This window comes from Rhynchophorus ferrugineus, unplaced genomic scaffold (genome assembly GCF_030347505.1).
Source record: "Rhynchophorus ferrugineus isolate W39M unplaced genomic scaffold, kcgeb_rfMv2 rfM2, whole genome shotgun sequence".
Classification (NCBI taxonomy): domain Eukaryota; kingdom Metazoa; phylum Arthropoda; class Insecta; order Coleoptera; family Curculionidae; genus Rhynchophorus; species Rhynchophorus ferrugineus.
Window position 1 is genome coordinate 82818513 of NW_027472581.1, and position 21063 is coordinate 82839575.

A 21063-nucleotide genomic window follows, 5' to 3' on the forward strand; every position below is an offset into this window, starting at 1 on the left:
TAGTTAAAATTCCCACGACTTTGGCATTATCATTTACAATAATTTGTTTAGTGAAATATAGGCATAGCTCGATGTATTTACATGTGAACTTATTATTGCCAACAAAGACTTAATGTGCTGGCCTGATTTTTTGGAAATTTTATTTATTTTATTCGACGCTCAAAATATTTAAGTAGTAATACCAGATGAAAAATCCGATTAATTTTAGTATAATCAGCAAGCACTGATGCTTTTCATGGTATTTGTTCAGCCAAACCAAACCAAATTCTAAGTCAAATGTACTCTCCATGTTTTGATTAAGTCCTTACTTAAGAGGCTACAAGCAACAACAATGTCTAAATTTCCGAATAATGTTCCTGCCTTATCGAGATAAAATCTGAATTCCCTTATTTAGATACGTAACAAAACTTAGATTCTGCAATATTAACTACGTTGGCATTGGAGTTTTAGTTTTATTCGTTTCATATATATAGTCTATTCAAAACAGCAGTGAACTTATGTCATCAATATGTGGCTGTCGAAAGTTGTAAATTCGTTTTATAGTCAGACAATATTTTCCTTCTCATTCCAGTTTATTTAAAAAGAGATATAATGCTGTTGCATATTCGAACATGTAAGCGAATCAACCTGCAAAAGTCGTCCGTTGGTCAACTGTTTAAAAAGCTTAAATTCACAAAAAAGAAGCCGTGTTTATACGAAACGGGTGACGAATTATGATCAGCTTGATGTTAAATATATCAGGTTCAAATATACGAAATATATAGGAAACATAATTAAAAACATAACATAAAGGAAACATAATTTAATACAGTATTTTAATGTAATATTTCAGAGAAAATTGTTAGTCTTGAAAGTATCTATAAAAAGCTGAAACATATGCAGCTATTTGAGGGGTGTAGAACATCCCTTCATACACTGTTAGGGATATATATGATTTAAGTGGTGTAAAGATAACTCATGAAGGGGGTTAATGGAATTTCCAGACATAGCTTTTAAAAGAATACAATTTTTAAAAACATATAACAAAATCAAGGCAGAATTACTACATCAATTTGTATATTTAGATGAGAGATGGATATTTCAGAATGGTTTCACACTGAGTCACTCATGACAAGATGATAATAAATATAGTAAAAAGACAACGAAGGTTTATGGAAAAAGACAAACGTTGGAATAACTATGGATTAGGTTTTGTTAGTCATAACATTTATTCATTGCAGACATATAGTTCTTTATACTGAAAACAGGAATGGTTTTATTCCTGGTGCAGAATTAGTGTTTTCCTCAAAGTCCAAGGGTGACTACCTTGGAGAAATGAACCATAACTTATTTTCGCCAATGAACAATGCATTGTACACTGATGGATAAGATCCCAACAAGTGCATCAACAAAAGCTATAATTAAGGAATGGCAATTAAGGCTTAAAGTACATTTTATTAAGAAATATGTATACAGGTAGTAACAGAACAATCCAAAGAGAAATACAGTAATATCAAATTAACTTTACAAGGAAATATTGCATCGAAGGAAAGGGAAATAAAGTAAGGAAATAAAAAATGCGCCTAGAACTTTACCTATACTAGTGTGGAAAAAAGTTCAATGTAAATATAAGAAAACAACTCTAACCTATAAATTATTGTGGCTGTATAATTAATTGTAGTTTTAAATCCTTCGATAATATATGTATTAGATGTACTATAATGTTAAAATAAATTATATTTGATAATATTTTTGTTTAATTATTTTATTTAGATTAGAATTGTTATATGTCGAAGTCAAAATGTACTAAAACTCAGAGTAGATGCGGCAACATTGCGCCATCAATTCAGATCACGTGGGTTCACTGCTGTATATAGACTATATAGTACACCACGCGAAAACGTGTTAGTGAAATATACAACAAAGTAGGAAGATAAGTTTGTTGTAATGTTCGAATCGATGTTTAACTATGCTTTAAATTACCGTTGCTTTAAACGAAACACGAGAAAAGGGGAAAAGCAAATCAATGCATGTATGCCATCCTACTGAAGGTACCCAGTGGTATTCCAGAGTTCATTACAGCCATCATAGTTAAGATATTTTTCTTGTTCCTGAACAGTTGCTTAATTAATACATATATTGGTAAGGTTGAAGCTGTATTTGAAAATGTACTCGTAAAACATCTTTGGTCGCCAAACAGACAACTATATAAATTGAAATAATAATTAGAATCCTATAATAAACTTAATGAAGTAACAATTATAAATAATTTCATTCTGTTACTGACCGAGTTCATAATACTTGCACACCAAATGATTCTCGATCCCCTCTGTTTTACCGATTCCCACACTGTCACTTTAATGACGTGTAAACTAAAACACTCAGTTTATAGACCCACTAAGCCGAAAACTAATTAATATTAATGGTTATCACCATTGTTTTACTATTAACAACAATAAAATCATTCATTAATAAACGCATTGATTATCATAAACAATATTTTCGTAGGATCTGTAATTAAATGGGATTTAATTAGACGATATACAAGGTGAAATAACGCCTTGATAACATTAAGGGGCTATTCCAGTCTATAAATTTGAGAAAAAAAATTTTCTTTCATATTTTCGAAGCTTGTCACCTCAATAATACGTCCTTAAGAGGAATTTTCAAAATTTAAATTAATTTCGTATACATAGTTGCTTTAGTGAACAGAATTGGGAAATGAATGATAAATGGTATAAAAATTCTCGTTTTTTCGAAAACCGTAATTTGGCGAAAAAAATTGTGTGGCTTTCTTTCTTACATATCATACAATAGAAGAATGTGCAGAGGCTTGATTCGAAAAGAGCAATTTCAAAAAAAAAACACGTTTAAAGTTTCGTTCTTAGAAGCCGCGTCACTAAAACAGCCATATATCCTAAAACAATTTGAATTTTAAAAAATCCATAAAAAAAGAGAAGATTCTTGATAAGAAATAAGATAAACTTTGAAAATACGGGTTTTTCTATACTAGAAAAACGCCTTTAAAGCAAGTGTTAAACGAATCAAAAAACGAAAAGAAACTGCTGGACATCTAAGATTGATTATGTGAGATTAGAAAAATGTTCGACATGAATAGTCAGTTACAGAAGATACACCTGGTGTATTTGAAGAACGGTTAAAGTAAAGAACTGAGAGAAAACAAAACAGTTTCTCATCATCGTCGGGGACTGTATGTGTTTGTGATACACCTCGATAGAGTGGAAAGTGCAGCGAAGAGGTTTCTCTTGCTGCTATGCCCTCATATCAATGAAATTATATTTTATACCATCATTTCTATGCAAAAATATCATCATCTTTACAAATAACAGAACCGTACTGGGTATAGGTTGGTTGTGCAAATATAATTCTGTATCTTATTGGGATAAATAAAATGGGCATGTCATAAAATGAAATGAAAATTTATTCTTAATCTAGAAGTCACCCGAAAGAAATTTTATTCAAATTTCAATACTTTCAACAGAAGATCAACAGGCTCACTACGTCGTTCGAAACAAATGACACCACTTCCCAGCTCTGGCTTTCTAAAAATATTTTTAATAAATTAATTGTCATAACAATCAACAATCAACAGTAGCAAGAAAAACTTTTTTATTTACTTTTGCAGCACTTTTCTTTGATTTATATTTTAAAAAAAGCGTTTGAGTGACATCATTTGAGAAAAAATAACTGTAAATAAAAAGTGTTAAGCAACAACTTCAGCAAATTGATACATGCAGTTAATAACAGCTTTGCTTTGACATGACATATATAGTATTTGATATTACTACAAATTATGAATAATATATTAACGTATGTTGTCCAGTGCAAATCCTTCAAAATTAATTCACAATCTTAATTACAAACACTTTTCTGTATCGTCAAGTTATATTTACTTAGCTATAAAACTGAAAGTTGGTACAACGAATGTCCATATCCACCATTCCAAAGAAATGCTGTTATATTGTAGTTGGTAAAACCACGACTAACAAGAAAGGTTAAAAATCTAGCGCAGATTACATATAATTAGAATTCACGGAATTCTCTATATGACAAAAAAACGGTTAAAGAATGTAAGCAAAAAATCTTGATATACACCAAACCGCTAATTCGTAGATGAAACAATTAAACATACTGGGCGTGATTAAAGTTCGTGGAATTTTGTTTTAGAATGTCTGTGTTATTTCTTCATTATTTAGATTTATTTCAGGGAATAAAATCTAAGTAGTTTTCATAACATTTTAAGCCACATATCTATTAAATATAGTGACGACAAGATGCTTAATGTAAAACATCTAAATATAAGGTGATAAAATATTTCAAAAACAGGAATACTAACAACTGACTGTCATATAAAAAGAAAAAAAATATGACATGACATGATATTAAATTCACATTCTATAATTATAATGTGGGGCCTCACACTTGGTTTAAAGCTGATTTGCATTACTTAAGATGACTTAAATGCATAGCTACAGTTTTTATTAGAAGTTCTATGATATAAGTTAGATTTTTATATATACAATGATCAATGCTTTCTGTTCTGTAAATTTCTTTTTTTTAACCTGTAGAAAAACCTTTAAATAAAAAGCAATGTACACCAAATTACCATTTGTGCTTATCCAAGCCACTTAATATGATTATGTGTATCTAGTAGTACTAGATTTTGATTTATATTTCGACAGAATATGAAAGACTAAACGTATTTTGATAAACAAAATGCTGAATGAACGCCATGATCTTCAAGAGCTTATTACAATATAATCTGTTTTCATTTTATGACGACCTGGGTTGATATCGACAAGAACCATGTTAACATGTTAATTACAGAACCTATTTTATCACTTTGATCAAAGAATCAGCTTTATTAAAGCATCCAGGGTTGGTTCCAAATTCACTAACAACAAATTCAATAACGACATATTTCTTGTTAAATTACATTTTATTTTTAGTTGCACAATCTCAGTAGTACTTGTTTTTAGTATGACGGCATCAATGAATTGCCTGGCTACAATAGAGCTTAGCCTAATGATTGTTCCATTAATATATAACGTGAGACATATTTCTTTAAGGGCAGAAAGGATTAAATTTTTATTTCTTCAAACTATTGATTTATTAACGATGTTATTATCCATGGAGATTATTGAAAATTCGTAGGTAAGCTGCAAAAATTAACTACTGTGCTACGAATCTGCGAATCAAGGTGAATAAGACGAAATCTAATTATGTTAATCTTGTAAACAAACGAGATTAACATATTCATTTTAGCATAAATAACAATGCTAATACCGCAAGGAATTTGGGTATAACATTAAATGCTAAATTGCAATAGAGTTGCGTTAAAAACAGACCTTGAATTTAGAAAAGTGTAATGGTTGTGGGAAAGTGAATTGAGGAATCGTAACTGAGATAATAATGACCAAAGAGTATGATCAAAATTAAGAAAACATAACTACCCATTTTGGTTGCTAAATATTTTTACAAAAATGTTAATGTCGCATAAAGAATATTATAGTGAAGAAGTGTTGATGAAATATAATTCTTGAAAAATGTAGAGTGGGTAAAAGTAAAGTAAGTAGTGATTAGGGAAACATTAAATATTGCTAGTGAAGTTAAAAATATCTAAAGATGGTAAAATAAAATGTTTTACTTCATCCATCATATTCACCAGCTATTGTTCAAACAAATTAGTATAGGTTTATCGTTACATTAAATACCATCTGAGTGATAATCATAGTGGTGTAAAACATTTTTTAATTAAAATTGGAAATAATACGAGCGGGAATCAAATATAAACGGTAATTTTAATATGTAGCTTAGCACGTAATTCTGATCTAGAGGATTCGATGCTCGAGTTTTTCTGGATTATGAGGAGGTTTCAGCCGGTGTGAGTAGCAGCTGTTTTGAACCAAGGAAAGCGTCAAACCGTCGGACATTTTCACTCGTTTGAACGCACAGTTTGACGCTACACTATCTCAAAATTGAGTGTATACGTAGGTCAGAGATAAAAGTCATTATCGACGCACATGAACAAGTCTCACAAATGACAACATCCGTGCCGTTCGAGAATTTATTGAAGATGATCGCCGGTTAAGGCTTGAATAAGTCTCATCAGAATTGGGTATCAGCTATGGCAGTGTTCAATCCATCATCACTGATCAATTTGGCTTTAGAAACATTAGTGCTACCTGTGTTTCAAGGTTGTTGACCGATATCAAATTAGCTGACAATTCGCCCTCAAACTTTTTATGAAGAATGAATAACCAAGCTTCCAATTCAGTGGCAAAAGTGTGTAGAGCACGGAGGTGAACATAAGGCACATTGAAGAATAAATTGACAAATGATGGAATCATAAATAAATGTTAAACAGATTGGAACTTAATAGTTTAAATATTCACTTACACGAGACTTTCTGAATATAGGATTATGATTCAATGCTGACAATTTCCAAGACAGAGTGATGGGAGTGAAAACAACTAAAGGTGAGATATAATTAATATATGATAACTGTATGAAATCTTATTGTAGAGTGTGAAATATTATGAACAGATAATTATTCAAAATATACAGAGCATTTGGAGTTAAAACTGTTTTACAGATATGGTAAATACGTTAGAAAGAATGCAGTGATTAAATCTAATTTTATCTATAATATATTTATTTTATTAAACCTAATTTTTTACAAGAAAATAAAATATCTCTCTAATGAAAATAAAATATGTTACTTGGATATACAATTGTTAATTAAGTAGATTAAGCCTCCAGGGAATATCATCAACTCAAACTCATATGTGGTATGGAAGAATAGAATGTAAATATAATCAAACACAACCCTAACCTACAAACTATTATAACTGTACAATTAATTGTAGTTTTAAGTCCTTCGATAATATGTGCATTAGATATATTATGATGTTAAAATAAATTATATTTGATAACAATATTTTTGTTTAGTTATTTTATTTAGATTAGAATTTTATTGTACGTCGAAACCAAAATTAACTAAAACTCCGAGTTGATGCGGCAAGATGATGTGAATTCATTGTTTTATTGAACGGCCTATATATCTAGGCTGACAACACTTTTCATTTTCATACTGTGCAAAGTCACAGAGCTGTGTAATGGAAAATTCATCTCATCATGTCACAACCGCCTTATTTGTGTGATTCAACACTACTACTAAATCTTGAGGTTACAGGTCATTCCGGAAATGAGTTTTAACAACTGTTGAAAGACTGGAAGAAAGTTGATACTATTTCTATTCGCGGTGGTGTAAAAGACGAAGAATTAATTATCAAATACGGTTCTGGAACGTGTGACCCAGGTCGCATTAATTTATTAGGAATGCGTCGTGGCCGAGCATCTGCGTTGATGCGGCGAGAACAATAGGAGTCGCGGGCGGACGGGGGAGGAACGGTACACACGCTGATTACAATGCAACGTGAAAAAAAAATACGACTTTTATTTCTCTTTCGTAGCAAGGTCTGTTCGCACGCAAAACCGACGACACAATTGTCGAAGAAAAAAAAAGACCATTACAATAACGGATCGCCTTTTCATTGCGAACAATTAATTCCGAGAGAAAACGAGATGATTTGGGTCTGTGCGCGCCCCGGCCGTATCGAAATCGATCGCGAAGTCATCAACTGATGCCAGACTCGTAACCATTTTCTCACCGTGCGTTTTGACCACCAGAGAGCTGGATTTATGAAATCAAGAACTAGCAGATTTTTCCTCTCTTTCCATTTCAAGTTTTGTCGATTTGACATCTTAGGTTATATTTGTTTTTCTCTATTTCTGTGTATAGACAGTTTGGGCTTACCATCTATGTCACTGGTTTTAATATGCACAGAGTTTTACTTATAACTCCACTCAACTAGATCAAATAGCTTTACTCTATTTAATCTTCTAATTAGATTTGAAGATCTTCACCCTTGATATCCTGATGGATCTTCTGTTCATGCTTTTGGACATAGTCCTTTATAACATTATCAACAGTTTTTACCTTCAGGTCCTTATGCAGATTGTCGTTACGAATGTAATACAGAGCTTCAACAATACCTCGCAGTACCTTGTCTCGGAATATTATGACAATAGGTCAATTGAAATCAACCATCGTGGATTGGTATGCTGAGCTTAGACGTGGTGAAATGAGCACCAAAGACGGTAAACGCAGTGGACGCCCAAAAGAGGTTGTTGCCGACGAAAAGATTAAAAAATTCACAAAAGGATTTTGAATGACCGTAAATTGAAATTGAATGAAATAGCACACTCTAAAGATATCAACTGAACGTGTACATCACATCATTCATGAATATTTGGGTACGAGAAAGCTCTGTGCAAAGTGGGTACCGCGCGAGCTCACTTTTGACCAAAAACAACGACGAGTGGAGCAGTGTTTGAAGATGAACAAGTGTAATAAACCCGAGTTCTTTGAGTCGATATGTGACAATGGATGAAACATTTCACTTCGAAGTCCAATTGAGTCGGCTGGCAAGGTTATGGCGTCTGTATTTTGGGATGCGCATGGAATAATTTTCATTGACTACCTTGAAAAAAGGAAAGACCATTAACAGCGACTATTACATCGCGTTATTGGACCGTTTGAAGGGCGAAATCGCCGAAAAACGGCCGCATTTGAAGAAAAAGAAAGTGCTGTTTCATCAAGACAATGCACCGTGTCACAAGTCAGTGAAAACGATGGCAAAAATCCATGAAGTGGGCTTCGAATTGCTTCCTCATCCACCGTATTCTCCAGATCTGGCCTCCAGCGACTACTTTCTGTTCTCAGATCTTAAAAGAATGCTCGCTGGGAAGAAATGTTTGTCGAATGAAGAGGTCATCGCCGAAACTGAGGCCTATTTTGAAGCAAAGGACAAATCGTACTACAAAAGCAGTATTGAAAAGTTGGAAGGTCGTTATAATCAGTGTATCACCCTTGAAGGGAATTTTGTTGAATAAAAAAAAACTAATTTTGTCAAAAAAACGTGTTTTACTATGGCAAGCCGGGAACTTTTTAATTGATCTGTTATTTCTATTGCTTTGACTGGTACAATCCCAAAGTTCAACACCACAATGATTTCAAGTCCTGTTGGTAAAGCAAAAGCTTATTATATACTGACAGTGCTGAATATCTTGACTTTAACATCAAGGGCCATGCCAAGATATTTGGCAGAAACATATATGTTGAACTCATAATATCTATCGTAGAGTAAGTATTTTGTAATTTTCAAACCGTAGTAAATTAAGATAAAAACAAATAGCTTATTACTGATAAATTACTAGATTGCTATAATAACTATTTTTCTTAAAAAATGTCAATCATTTTATGGAAATTTATTGTTACGTTTGTAGCATTCAAGGTAAACATTATTTGTTTAAATGTAAAAGTATAATAAAAGTGTTGCTTTCTACAATGTGAAGGTTCAAATAAAATTAATTATTTTCTAAAGGATTCTGCTCAGGCATAGAAACGGATTTTTTAAACTAAACAATATTAAACTTCAGGTAACCTCTTACGATCAAACTTCCAGTTAGGAAGGAAATGTGGAAGAGCATTGCAGCTTACCAAGATGCAATTCTTAATAGTAGTTTTAATTGTAAGCATCTCATTAAAATTGCATTAAAATACATATTAAATGTATATAATTTCAGATCATTTCACTTAACTTATCGAAAAAGAAAATATAACTGCAAGTTAAATACTGGACTTTCAGCAGATGTTCATATAATGTTTAGAAAAAGAAAGTAAACTGATAAATTTGGAAAATGAAAATTGTCACGCTTGTTTCTCCACAGATCCTTTTGAAACAGACGAATCTGCACCTACAGATAAGACAAAGACAACACCTTATTATAAAACAAAAAAAGACTAAGAACTAAGTGTATATGAGGTAATATTGCAAGCCAGAAATGTTACATATGTTTTTATGATTCTGTTATTATGTTATATCCAAATGTTAAATAAGAGTACCAGGAACCTATTTTAATTCGTTTGTGTGCGATCTTTAGACTTATTGACATAATAATGTACAAAACTGGCATCAAATGGTACCCTTTTTAAAAGTGATTAATCGTGTACAACATCCTGAGCACGGCAACATGATAAGAAAAATAATTTTGATGGAAACAAAAAGTATATGTTAAATGGTACCCAGCAGAGAACAAAAATGAAAAATTTAGCATCACTCCATATAATATGGATAGTGTCCAATTATATGCGCAGAAAATAATCAAAAATCAAATGTAATTCTTATATCCAGTAAATTTATACCTTGTATTTTTAAGTTTAGCGTGGAAAAACTATTTTTTAATTTATCGTTTTTAGTTCATAATATTTAAGTTAATTGCAATATACTATTAGAAAATAGGTTAGTTGTCAAATTAGATAGTTTTTCGATATATTTTTAAAATATTTTTCAGTATTTAAATAAAATATGTTATTAAAATCCTATTTTTTAACTTTCTCCCTATGGTAAATATTCTCGCTTGACGCGACCTCGGGTAGTTAAGACTCACAAAACATAACTACAACTTTATATATCGGAGATAGCGTTCTACATCTCTTTATTTTATGTTTACTAGTGGCCGCCCGTCCTCTCGTTTGACATACGACGAAAGATTGCACATAAATCCGGCTTAACGGCTCATTGAAATGCCGTTGCGGAATCCTGTCGGACTTTCCTTCCCAAACCGGAGGCGCCCGCCGAATTCAAATGGCCGAATAATCGGCGAACATTGACTGAATGCGAAAAATTGCCCGTTTTTTCCCAACATTTTATGTAAACAACCGAAAAAAAAACAGTGAGGCATCGAAAGAAATGATGATATGGGGTTGGTAAAAAAATATTATCATCATTTTCAGGAACCATGTTATTGCTGCCAGCACGTTTTCTAGTTCATGCATATTTTGATCAGCGGTATCTACTGGTGAAAGTGCGAAGTATAAATGTAAGAACTGTTAAACTAGAGGTTCTGTCAGAGAGAAAGAATAACCACGATTACCAAAAAGTTCGAAGAACAAAGATGTAGAGTATATTAACAGAACAATTAAAAAGTCCCCGGCTTGACACATAAATGGCGCTATTAGAATTAAATCCATATGTTTTTTAGTTATTCCTAAGCCTCAAAAGATGCGTGTATAAATTTTACAGCTATCGGATCATTAGTTTCTGAATTATAGCATTTTGAATGAAGCAACTTTTGTTATTGTGAAAAAAATGGATAAAAAGGAATTTAGCGTGGTAATAAAATATTGCTTTTTGAAGGGAAAACATACGGTTGAAGCAAGAATTTGGCTTGATGCCGAGTTTCCGGATACTGCCCCCGGAAAATCAACTATCAAGGATTGGTATGCTAAGTTTAGACGTGGTGAAATGAGCACCGAAGAAAACATTTAAAAAATCCACAAAATGATTTTGAATGACCGTAAATTGAAATTGAATGAAATAGCAGATACTCTAAAGATATCAACTGAACGTGCACATCATATCATTAACGAATATTTAGGTATGACAAAGCTCTGTGCAAAGTGGGTGACTCGCGAGTTCACTTTTGACCAAAAACAACGATGAGTTGATGACTCGGAGCAGTGTTTGAAGATGATCAAGCGTAATAAACCCGAGTTTTTGCGTCGGTATGTGACAATGGATGAAACATGGCTCCATCATTTAACTCCGAGGTCTAATTGACAATCCTCCGAGTGGACTGCATACGATGAACCCTCTCCAAAGCGTGGGAAAACGCAACAGTCGGCTGGCAAGGTTATGGCCTCTGTATTTTGGGATGCGCATGGAATAATTTTCATTGACAACCTTGAAAAAGGAAGGACCATCAACAATGACTATTACATAGCGTTATTGGACTGTTTGAAGGACGAAATCGCCGAAAAACTGCCGAATTTGAAGAAAAAGAAAGTGCTGCTTCACCAAAAAAAATACACCGTGTCAAAAATCCATGAATTGGGCTTCGAATTGCTTCCTCATCCACCGTATTCTCCAGATCTGGCCCCCAGTGACTATTTTCTGTTCTGAGATCTCAAAAGAATGCTCGATGGGAAGAAATTTTCGTCGAATGAAGAGGCGATCGCAGAAACTGAGACCTATTTTGAAGCAAAGGACAAATCGTACTCCAAAAATGGCATCGAAAAGTTGGAAAGTCGCTATAATCAGTGTATCACCCTTGAAGGGAATTATGTTGAATAAAAAAAAACTAATTTTGCCAAACAAATGTATATATAAAAAGTATAATGTAAAAAGTAGACCGGAGACTTTCCAATTGACCTGTTAATCGGAAGTTCTGCTGTACCCAGGGTAGTCACCAGTCATAGCATATTCTTTCTACCGCTCGTTCAGATTGCTGCAGCTCTAGTTGTCTGGTACGCGGTTTACAAATACTAATGAAATGCGATAATTGACAAATCATTCATTCCTTTGACACAGTATCACCATATTGGGAGAAACAGATCATAATGTTACAGAAAATGATGAAAAATACACTAATATATATATATATATATATATATATATATATATATATACCATTTTTTTGAATACCTCTATAAAGTAAAAAATGACCAGAGTAAATTCAAACAACTAATAAAATAACGTTTTAGGAGAACATAAAAATATGCGTAAATTTTTAAAAATATTGTTCATAAATCCATCATGAATTGACTTGGTGGCAATAACAATGCTTATATTATCTATAATTTTTAGAAAAAACAAGCTTGTTGGTTCAACTAAAGCTTTACTAGTAACCACAAGGCTCTAACCAAATATGGTACAGTCTCACACCTTTGATGCAATATCTCCATTTTAAACAGAACGTATTAATAAAAGTTATGCTGAGCGCCTTCTCAATAGTTCATCAGGAATATTATAGTCCACCAGGTCCACCAAATTAACCGATTTCGTTACCAATTAAATTTGATTAGGTTTTCAAACTATACTGCCGAGTGCCCGATGATATTTCAGGAAAAAAAAACAGTAGTTCATTAGTATATGGAAAATAAATACATTGCAACATAAAAAAACTAATGCAACTATCAAACCGTATAAAATAGATTCAATCTAGGATATCAATATATAATTCACCTATTTGTTAAAATTACAAAAACGTAATTTCGAAACCTAGCATTAAACAAAAGAAGTCAACTCACGGGCTTTTTGTAATCTTGGATATGACCTGAATTAATTCAGTATAATAAAGAAAATTAAATAAAAACTATAAAACCTATAAAAGCACTCCAATTTGAATCAATCAACATCTTCATTATCCAAAATATCGACGATTTCTAAGAAAGTGAAAGATCAGTTTGAGTTTTCATCTACATTATGAATATACAAAATTAAAAGAACAAGAAAAGTCTTTCAGAATAGCCGATGGAATGCATTTCGATCTACGCTTGATATGGAAAGAACCTATAGTGACAAAACGCAAACACCTTGAGGTTAAACAAAACCAAAAGTACTGGTTGATAGGGCGTAAATCTAAATTATCATTAGATAACAAGGTTTTGCTGTATAAGTCAATACTTAAGCCTACTTGGACCTATTGTATTGAGCTGTGGGGTAATATTAGCAAATCTAATATGGATATTCTCCAGAGGTTCCACAATAAAGTCATCGTCGATGTCCCATATTACGTGTCCAACAAACTGATTGAGCGCGATATCCCCATAGAACCTATAACGAGTGTGATGTGGAGCGTTAGTGCGAAAAGGTTAGGTAATCTGAAAGACTATTATTGCATCCCAATGCACTCGCCAAACAGTTAAATATGCGCGATGACAGTGTAGTGCATAGGCTCAAACGCAAACTACCATACGAATTAATTAATAGACACATAGAGTGAGATTTAATAATCTCTAGAATAAGCTAGAATAGTTTTTAGAATAAGTTAGGATAGACATTAAAATAAGTTAGAATAGTATCTAGAATAAGATTTAGGCTAAGTTGTACAGCAGATCACTTACTGAAGTGATGTTCGACATGTCAGGATGGTTATATTATATAACTGAAATCATATAATAATACTTATTGCCCACGGGCAGATCGTTGATGTTTTAGGAGATTAATGAAAAAAAAGTAGCCGGAAAGTAATTTATAAAGAGAGAATATTCTATTCTATCAATCGGATAATACAAAAAAAACTTTATAGAAATTTGGATAATTGAACTATTCATAAATCCAGATTTTGTTACTGCTTTTTTATGGGATATATCAAATTTTAAGTGAATCGATTCAATAGAACTGGAGATATGTTAACTGTCACGAAAAAATAGTTTCGAAAAAAACGCGGTTAAACATTCGCCTTTAGATGCAGCGTGAATAAAAATACTATATATACACTATATAGGGTATACTAGAATATCCGCTAAAAGAACGTACAATTTTTATTTTTACAGCTTTTCTGGTACAAAATATAAATGTAACCAGGAATAGAAGTAAAAGGCAATGACTAGAGACAGATAGTATTAAAAACATTCAATTATCCTATGAAAAATGACTGCTGTTCATATTTGGTTACTTCCTATTGTTAATCGATAGTAAATGATTGAAAAACAAGCTGTTTAATAGACATATCAGAAAGACTGACATAACACTCAAGTAAATCAAGTTTAAAATGCCCACAATTCAATCAAATAATATAATTGTTCGACAGAACGTGAGATACTAAACATATCTCCGTAAGTTTATCCGTAAGTATTTTAAGATCATTCAAATGAACCGAATAATCAATTTTGATGTCCCATCCATCAACAATTGTATATACATTCCACAGTGACAATAAAAGACCGTATACGTCTCCTGTAACCCATGAGAAGTGATTGCAACTTGGTTTAAAGCTGATGTCATCTCTTCTACAACAATCCTTCCACAACCTTGAACTGGTGCTATTTGCGGGCCATAAATTGCAAAGTTTACGGAATATTTTGGCAATAACAGTAATTAAGATTACTTAAATGGGTAGTATTATTTTTTAACTGGAAGTTCTAAATTGTTGAACAACAAAAGTTTATGGCACACCATTGATATAATATATGATACAAGAGTCATTTTGAAAAACCATTTATCATCAATTAGTTTTTTTATTTATAAAAAAGCAGATTTGTTCATATTACATTTTCTTACCGACCCAGTAGACAAGACGTATTAACAACATTGTAAAACAATGCAAATAGTAACTGGTAATAAATCCAAAACAAATCACACACATTAGAATTCGTAGAAGTGAGCCCAAAACTGGGAATTTGGGAAAGACTAATATATTAACCATTAATTATTCCCTCTCACCGAGACTGCTAAGGTATGATTCTTGAATGATAAATCTAATAAGTCTAGCGCAAATAAAGAAGATTAGAATTCCATTCGAGTTAGTGAAAGACTCCTTTGTTTTTCCAAGTGAGAGTAATTATTTTCATTAATAATAAACGTATTTATTACTCAATGATAATGATAAAAGATGTTTTTTAAGACAATTTTTTTTGTTTATTACGATTGCATGTACCAGAATATTGATATTATTAAGGCCAAATTGAAAGGGGATATCATTACATAAAAAATAATCTACCTCGTAGGTAGTGTGGAGAAGAATTCAATGCAAATATAATAAAAATAACTCTACACGACACAATAATTGTGGATGTATCAAAATACATGATGCAGCACGTCACAATGTTACAACATCAAATCCGACTTTTTCTTTGTTTACAACGTTTGTCGATTTATAACCTCTAATTATTATCACTTGTTTTGAAGAGTTTTGCAGACATTTGGCAACACGGCCATCAGTATTAACCCAACCAGAATTTTATAGGCTGATTCGATTTGATATTCCGATGCAGCATACAGCATTCTATCTGTATCTAATCTTTTATATTTTTAGTTTATATCAACTAAATACTATTTTTAATAGTAAACTATAAATGTAATAATATATAAATAGCTGTTTATTATATTTTTATCTGTATTTATCGGCCTAAAATAATGACTAGATAATATATTTGAAGATAGAAGAAAAGAAATTGCCAAAATAACTCGAAGCAGAAAAAATTGCGCGTGTCCTATTTCGGACAAATCATCTATCAAATCTTTCTTGTATTTGTAGGGTCTGATCTGAAGAAGTGGTAATCAGAAGACATGGTCTTTTGTTGTAAGAATCGTTTAATTTGTTCAACTGATATTGCTGGACATCGGCAGTAACAGTTTTAGTCTGTTTTAGCAGTTCGTAACCTACTACACTTTGCTGACCCCACCATATACAAAGACTGTATGACCATAAATATTTCGATAAGAACTAACTCATGACTTTTTGCACTCAGGATTGTTATAGTAGATCTACTTTTCAAGGCCAGTCACAATAGGCCACAAAAAAACATTTTGAAAATGCAGAGTTTGTAATTAAACCAAGATGATCACGTTAACTCGTATGAAGCCATTTTCCCTCATTTTGGATTATTTCCATTTCACATAAGCGTCTGAAAACCGTTGATTCATAACCCTCTAAGCTTTCTGAAGGTTCTTTTGGAGTTAGAGCTGGGTTCTTAACCAAAAATCTATAATTCATTGCCTTTAAACCGTTTTGGTCCAGCAGCCGTTCTTTATCATAAACATCAAAATCATCACTTTTAAATCATTGATACTAAAATAGACAATTCGCATATGACGGGACAGCATAAACAAAAATTTCTAAAAGTGTTTGGTGAGCATTAAAATGCACTTTTATGTTCCATGGTTCCAAATACATGTAACCATATTTGCCGCCATATGTGGAGTAAAGTGTTACAAGACAAAGAGACAGCTTCATGGGTTACAATTTAATGCGTTTCAGTCGATTATCCTACAAACAGATTTCTCTCGCACTCACCGAGCTCTCCAGATCTAGCCCCCGGCGACTAACATTAAAATTACGATTAATTGATCGTACCGATAAAGAATAATTTCTGGTTCTACAGATAATGATCATTATCTGGTTAATCTAGCCGAGCTGTTGATTGATCTCGGTGGAAAGATATCGCCCTGTCATCGATATCACAGACTGACCATGCTCATAAGGCTTCCTGCTAACGTTCTCCGTCGCGGACGTCGACAGCATTTTACTCCGGAGATCGTAAACAAAGAACGAACAATATCGCGTCGAGAGCGTATTCCGACCGAACCTAAGATGTGGGTCATGTCGTTTCATTAATAAACCTTTCGCCGTCGCTACGAAACAATGAAGGTTACGATCAGACCGTTCGCAAATACCAAACCCTAACCGGTGACTGGTAATTTCGAGCGCGGCCATTTCACCCCAAGGAATCCGTTTATTATCCCGAGCTGATGACTCTGCGCCTCGGTTAGATGCAATATAATTAATAACATATAATTGGCTGCGTCGCAATGTTAGCGATTACCACAAGTCTCATCGTTAAACGGACTAGCCCACATATTTAACAGGTGTGCCTGCAATAACATATGATCCATTTCAGTTCAATGCGACATTGTGTGAGTGATCTAACTAATGGTTTTTGTTACCTATTCGGTAGTAAATACCTGACAAACCCGCAGAACAAGCCGAATCTTACCGCTGCTACCTGAAATATCAAAAGTATTTGGGAAACTAATATTTAAACGTGTTAAAAATTTTGTAATAATACCAGATTTCCAGTTTTGTTTTCGAAATCACCACTCAATAATCGATCAAGTGCACAGAGTAACTGCGGTTATTGAAAGAGCGTTTGAGGAAAAGAAATACTGCCCTGCAAATATTCCTGGATGCCTCACAAGCTTTTGATCGAGTTTGACATTTGGGATTAATCTGTAAGATGATCAAAATGTTACTGCGTAACTATTGTCATTTGCTGAAGTCATATTTATTCGGAAGAAAATTTAGAGTATCGCGCGAAATGACATTCTCAACATTTAAAAATATCTCGGCTGAAGTTCCACAAGGTAACGTCTTAGGACCTCTCCAGTATATGCTCTACACTGCTGACATCCCAACAACAACAAAAAACACTACATGGAACCTTTGCTGAGGACACATTCATTATGGCAAACGACATATCTCTGCCTAGGACAGTAGAAAAAATACAAGTGGCAGTCAACAAAATCTACAAATGGTCGAAAAATTAGAAAATTCAATTTAATAGCTCCAAATCACATTACGTTAATTTTGATGATTCCTCAAGCAGAATCTGCTAAGTATCTCGGCATCCATATTGACGGTAGATTAAATTGGAAACATCATGTTAGATAAAAAGCAAAACACATTAAAACCATAATAAAACAACTATACTGGTTGGTCGGAAGATATTCTCAACTTGATCTAAAATCAAAGATATTGATTCATCAGACAATCATAAAGCCAATGGTGGACCTATAGGGTACAAATATGGAGCTGCACTAAAAATTCAAATCAACTAGTTATCCAATGCTGCCAAAACAAAATTCATCGATTAATTACCAATGTCTATCGCTACGAAACCAACGAAGAACTGCATGATGACCTGAACATCAAATAAATTTGCGAAGTTATCCAAGATTTCGCCTTGAAACATGAAAGAAGATTACTAAATCATACTAACGTGGAAGCAAAACAACTACTACTGTATAACGCGCAGGATATCAGAAGATTGAAGCGAACCATACCATACGAACTTATATAAAGTGTATACCTTTAGTGTAGGCTATATTTTAACTTACCTTAATTTTACAATTGAGGAATACATATTGATGTATTTATCTCGCACTTGTAAATTAATCCAAGTACAAATGAAATGTATTAATAAATTAATTTATAATAAAGATTGTACTAATAAGCATATCTAATGAAGATGTTATAAAAAAAAATTCTGTACTAATAGATGAAACTGATTCAGATTTGATAAGTCAAGTGAAGCTTATTTGAATTTACACATTATACTAGGATCTTGATTAAGTTCTCGCTGTTTCTTTGTGTGGAGATTATTTAAAATTTTAAAATCAATTACATTAGTCACGAAAAATATATAAGGAATACAAGTTGTGTTCCGCCGTTTTACAAAAAAAAAAATGCTGTAGAAAACAGGGGCTTGAAATGACGAAAGGAATTTCATATGTCAAGGCAAAATATTTATCTACAAGCTTTCAGCGTTACATTTATGAATTAGACACACCATTATCCAAGAACATATCACCATCAAGAAGAACAACATCCATGTGGCATTACCTATTAGAACAAGTAATAACGGATATAATAATGCTTGATGAATGGCGAATGAGATAAGGTTCACCAAGAAGGTTTCTATGAATTTTAAAAAAATTAAATATGGCCAAGAATTGTTGCAAAAGACCGTTTTGTATTTAATTTATATAACCGTTTTGTTTTTAATTCTCGCTTCTAACGCATTAATTATATAGTCTAACCAATAAAACAGCCAATGCACGTCATCAAAAACTATGATGTCAGCAATGTTGCAATGTTGCCGCATTAACTTAGAATTTAGATTTACAACGTTGATGGGTTTGTGACTTCTTAATTAGTATCATTAATGTTTGGATATTAACCCCGTAGACATTTGACAACAGTGTATACCAGTGCCAACACAAATCAAATTTTGTAGACTGATTCGGTTACCTGTTTCGACGCATCAGAAGGCATTTTATCTCTTTTTAACTCGAGTAAATGAGAAGGAAAAATCCGTTCCGAGTTTAAAAAGAATTGACAGTATATTCGACGTCATCATTGGCTGTCTTAATGGAAGATCTATAGTTAGAGCAATTCTTTTTCATAATAAACTATAATAATTCATCATAGTTTGCATGAATTTGTTCTCCGAGGTATTATATGACAATTCGTATTAAAATATAGTGTTCATGACGACCTTTATTATAATCAACAAACTCAGAAAATTAACTCACTCAACTGAAGTGTAGAACAGAACAAAGCCCAAATGTTTAAAAGGTGCAAAAATAATTTTTTTAATCACAACATTGGCCGTCAAATACATAAAATTCTCGACACCATAGACGTCTGTGTCACAAAAAATATTAATACCAAAAGATATAAAACTGAATAATGCTTTGATTTACCATGATAATTCACACATCACTCACAATAACCATTTGTCTTTAGTGCCATATAACAATTAAACTAGTTTTCTGACACTTAGATAGTGGCCCAAACCATTATGACTCTCAAACCAGACAAAACTCTCAAAACTCTATATCAAAAGGCTGAAACTAATCACAGAACAGAGTTCACAGAATCACAGAACTGGCCAAACAAATAATAAAAGTCAAATAAACAATCAACAGTCAATAAAAGATTTATAAATGAAAAGAAATGTTGTAGTTTGCATTTCTCAATATCTCAGGCTTTTGGTAAGGTGCGACACGCTGGACCTTAAATTATATCGAAAAGGCTTCTTGCACCACCCGCAATTCCTGCTACTAAAATCTATAGGTGCCGGCTTGGTGGCGCAGTGGTAAAGGCGATAGGACGGTCGCGGATTGCCGCGGGTTCGAATCCTGCTGGGGCATGGTCGTAAATTTATGTTTGTGATTGTTTAAAATTTGTGAATGTTCTAGGCAAGAGTGTAAAAGCCGATAAGGAAAATGATCCCAGTCACGCCAGTAACCAGGCTGGTTAAGACCGGATGTCTTCTGGGAAGATTTCTAAAGTTGGTCACTCGCCAGTCGGAAGGCTTAGTGCTGAGGACCGTGGTTCGAAGTCCATGTTAAACTTTAGGCTCAGTCCAGATAAACCCATCGTCGGTAAAAGGAGACTTTAAAATATCTATATATAAAAAAAAATCTACAGGTAGGCAGTTCACTGTGAAACAGGGTGACAAACACGCTGAACTAAATCCAATGCATTCCGGTGTTCTTGGCCCATTCTTATATCTCCTGTATACAGCTGATCTGGTGAATCCCCACAATCAGCCACAAGAAACCTCCAACTTCCTCCAATCACATCAAAATTCATTAGTGTAGAAGGACTTATCCTCCAGTAAACATTAATAATAATGAACTTCCGCAAGCAGAGACTGTTACATATCTGAGAATGCACTTGGACGACACTTAAGGGAAACATATATTA

At 33.1% G+C, this 21063-nt stretch overlaps 1 protein-coding gene across 1 annotated transcript in view; it reads right to left on the reverse strand.

Moving 5' to 3' along the window:
* Naa15-16 (N-alpha-acetyltransferase 15/16) overlaps nt 1-21063 on the reverse strand; it is an 81820-nt gene that overhangs the window by 41079 nt on the left and 19678 nt on the right. The gene's annotated exons all lie outside the window — the stretch shown is intronic.